Raw genomic sequence first — 4,873 nt, 5'->3', positions numbered from 1 at the left:
CAATGAGACTAACCTGGATAAATAAAGGCTAAATGAAAAAAAAAAAAAAAATTATAACTGAATAGTCCATCTGTACTGTTTTCTAAGATTTTTTTATTGTTTTCTATTGTATGGGTGTACACATGGTTATGTTATGTTTTAATTTTTACTTTATTTGTGGGTGTACACAGGTCTTATGTCTTATGTAATGTTCTCATTTTTACTTAATTTTTACTTTATTTTTACTTTATTTTACTTTATTACTATTCGCACCTTATGTCGAAGCAAATTCCTAGTTTGTGAACCTCGTTCATTGACATGGCGATAATAAACTGATTCTGATTCTGATCCAACATCTGCAGGGTGCTTGTAGGAACGTTCATGTAAATAATGTCCCCGTAAGGAAATTCACAGTTACAAGGAGTTTCCTAGCATTCAGAGTTAGACAGGATCTATTTCTGAAAAAGAAACTAGGGATGGGGCCGATCCGATCCAGTATCGGTATCGGCCTCCGATACCAGCATAATTTACGTATCGGATTTTCTGATCCACGTGCCGATATTTCCGATCCGTGATGCATGTTGGCTTCAAACTATAGACTGGATTTCCTGAACGGCAGCGTGTCTCATGAACCCAGAGTAATAAGACCCGCCTCACATTCAGGAAATCCATTTCATAGTTTGCAGCCAGCTACAACGTGAGAACTGAGTTAGCAGCACTGTGGCTAACTGCTAACAAACTTTTCATCGAAACATGTCCGCTGTGTGGAAGTATTTTACACTAAACACCACAAAACAAGACAGCAACGTGCAATGTCTGCAGAGCCATAGCGCCATATTAAACCACGGTAAAGTTAGTTTTACGATGGACATTCGAGCTCCGTGGCTTCAGCGGGGCGCTACTCTCGCTGAATCCCAAAGAGGCGACTCAACCTCGGCCAGCTGCGTCCAATCTGCCCCGCTCAGTCTGCTCGTCTCTGAGGAGGGACAGACTGAGCACGGCTGCCCCAAATCAGGCTGCCTGCTTCGGATTGAACAAGAAGAAGACATCGCTGAAACCATGGAGCTGAGATGTTTACAGAGAAGTTGCTAAACTTCATAATTAATGACCAACCACTATCAGTTGTAGAAAACAAAGGATTTCACAGTTTGATATTTGCATCTAAGATATAGTTTACCCTCCAGGAGATATTTATCAGTACAACAGTAGACAATCATAAAAAAGCATATTTGAAAATTATATATATTAAAAACAAAAGACAGCTACATTACCAAGTGATGTAAAACACTAAAAACAGGAACATGTCTGTTGGTTTATGCCATGAACTTAGCAGGTGTTTGAAGCCATTTAATATTTAATTTAATTTAATTAATTTATTAATTCATTTAAAAGAAACAAAATTTAAAAAATCATCAAAAAGAAAACATTGAATGAAAAGAGTGCAGAAAGAAGAAAAAAATCATATCTGCCACTTATTTAAAAAAAAAATTAAACAATCCCTTAAATTAATCACTTTAATATCCACTTTAAAGCTAGGAATAAAAATAAACATGTTTTGTGTTAGAATTTAATTCTAACTTTAAAACTTATCCAACATTAATAAAACTTACCTCAAGTTGCCTTTTTGGACATGCATGCATATATTTGTACAACTTGTACTTGAGAGGAGATTATTACAGCCTCATATAAAATCAATGATGATCATGATATCAGAACTGGATCGGTATCGGCCGATATTCAGGTTTAGGTATCGGGATCGGATCGTAAGTAAAAAAAGTGGATCGGTGCATCCCTAAAAGAAACCCAGTTTAACTTTTAGTTTCTTTACTAGGTTTTCCATGTGGAGCTTAAAAGAGAGATGTGAGTCGACCAAGATACCCAAATATTTGTAGGAATCAACAAACTCAATAGGGACACCATTTGAGGATAAAATCAAAGGAAGAAATGTTGGGACCGACTTCCTGTTTGTAAAAAGCATCCTTGATTTTTTGTTTTTTTCTTTTCTGTACTCCAGTGAAGACAGACGTGTTTCCCGGGGGTGCTCCGTACCCCCCTCCCCCCAGCTTCCCTGCTTGCACTCTTTTGTCCTGTGAACCCTTAAAAAGCCTCTATTTTTTTCTGCATACCTTCCTAATTCGAAGGATCAGCTGGTCTCTCAACAAAATCGATCAACTTCTCCCGACAGGAGTCAGGGTAAGGAGGACCGTCTTACCTCGACGGAAACAAATTGGATTCATGATGACAACTGGTTATTTTGCTGTTTGGCTGGTGAATTCTGGATTGTCAACAAATTTGTGTGGATGTGTCGAAGCTCGGCAGCGCTCAGACTGAATTATGTGCAGTTGCGTCAGAGCTGGAGCAGGCTGTTATCAGGACTGTGAACTCTCTAGCAGCACACATGAAGGTGGGAATAATCTTGGAGAAGCTGAGAGCTCGACTTTTGACGTAAAGGATCAATTCGATTGTTTGGAGTTTCCATCAGAGGAATATATACCAGCAAGACTTTAAAAGGCAGAAACAACAATTCACGAGTTCTGCCTGACCCAAAACTGTGGCCTTGACGGCGGACTTATCTCAACTCCTCCTGGCATGTTTAGAAAAAACAAAGATGCTTTGACTGTCTCCTCACCACTCCCTTCCCCAAGGCCGTGGACATGTGACAGAACTTCAACCGAGCTGATGATGAATAACACATCTTATCTGGACAATGGCAGAGAGGGGGGGGGGGCTCTGGATTATGCTACGACCTTCCCTTAAAAATTCAATGTCTTCATCGGCCTATATGTACATGTATAACGTCTGTTTATGTTGCTTTGCTGTGGGAGGTTTTTTTGATGCCTCAAATTGTTCCCTGTCTTGGACACGGCATGAGAGATCTTTTTTTATACCGTCTCTCCTCATGTTTTCTTTCCTTTTCTCATCTAAGCAATATATTATTCTGAATAAGAATAAGAGGGCCGCGCTTTCATAGTAGCAGCTTCATGCACTCCGCCCATCTTTCGGACGACTGTACGTATATGTTCTTGTTGTATCTCGGTGCAATGATAATAAAATTTATTCTGATTCTGATTATTTGGTTTTATCAACCTTTAGGATAAGTTTGTGACACTGGATGATGTCGAAGGCTGATTGCAAAAGCTGGAAAACCTTAGCAACTGTTTTAGCTCGACAGTAAACAACTGTGTCATCAGCATAAAAATGTAAGGATGCATCAGGGATGCTCTGTCCTACATTACCTATAATAATAATAATAATAATATCATCACGTTATCATCACTGTATGTTTCCATACAATGGAGAAATAAGTCTCTGCATTTAACTCATCCACCACCAGGTGGTGCAGTGAGCAGCTATTGAAAGCGCCCAGGGGGCATTTTGGGGATAAGGTGTGCTGCCTATAGACACCATGAGGTATGCAGTGACCGGGGATTGAACCTGGGGCTTTTGGGTCCCGAACCGGCTACCCTGCCTCTACACCCTGTAGATTGTAAAGAGGATGTGTCCTAAGACTGAGCCTTGTGGTACACCATTGTTGAGTGTTAGATAACTGGAAGAAATACCATTATGTTGCATGTGATCTGAGCGATAGAGAACCAAACAATGGTATGATCTGCAAAACCAATTTCTGAGAACTTATTGCATAAGATGTCATGGTCCACAGTGTCAAAAGTTTTAAACAGGTCTAAGTAAAGTGGAGCACAATGATCCTTAGCATCCAATGCTTCAACATCATTAAAAACCTTCAGTAAAACATTGTGCTGTGTTGTTTCCTGAAACCAAATTGTTGGAGACCATGCACAAGTAGATGCTCTAAAACTGTAATAGGTTATTGTACAGTTAAACACATATCTATTCATATTTAACAAAATTAACCCAAATATTTGTAGGAATCAACAAACTCAATAGGGACACCTATTGAGTTTGTATATATATTGAGTTCACTTGTGAACAAAACCCTGAAATTCTTGGACTCCTCCACTTGAGGCAGAACCTCACTCTATATAAATATGATATCAATGTTATCATGTATACTGTAAATGTAATCCCCCCCCCACACACACACACATTATATATATACACTATTGAGTATATATATATATATATATATATATATATATATATATATATAATAGTCATTATATGACTATAAGCCGCTACTTTTTTCACACGTTGAACGTCGCAGCTTGTACAATGCTGTGGCTAATTCATGGAATTTTTTTATTTTTATTTTTTTGACAGGCTAACGAGCTTCATGCCGCCAAAACATTTAGCTTCATCACATCCGGGCGCTCACATTGCTGCCCAATGCACGTCTCTCTTGTGGCTCATTGAGACTACATGTATAAATAAAGGTTTTTTTTTTAAATCTGACCAAAGAAATTACCAAACAGGGCTAATGTATTTTATTTTTTTAAGCAGCTTTGTTACATATACTGTTCTGAAAATTTAACATTTACAGCATGTATTTGTGTATGTTACGGTACATATTTAATTAAGTTTTAAAAAAAATCTTTCTGTATAAATATCGCGTGTTACAACATAGACACCCTCAGCTTATGCAAGTGTGGCCTATATACAGTATGTACTTTTTTTTCTTTATAATTTGAGTGGGCGTGGCTTATATTCAGGTGCGCTCAATAGTCCAGAAATTAGGGTACTTTATAACATTATCATAATCTCAACAATTTCACGCTTTATTCTTCCCTCACTTGTGAACAAAACCCTGAAATACTTGGACTCCTCCACTTGAGGCAGAACCTCACTCTATATAAATATGATATCAATGTTATCATGTATACTGTAAATGTAATCCCCCCCCCACACACACACACATTATATATATACACTATTGAGTATATATATATATATATATATATATATATATATATATATA

The sequence above is a fragment of the Nematolebias whitei genome, chromosome 17, assembly GCF_014905685.2.
Source record: "Nematolebias whitei isolate Nwh7 chromosome 17, NemWhi1, whole genome shotgun sequence".
Taxonomy (NCBI): Eukaryota; Metazoa; Chordata; class Actinopteri; order Cyprinodontiformes; family Rivulidae; genus Nematolebias; species Nematolebias whitei.
Note: the sequence above shows the minus strand (reverse complement) of the source record.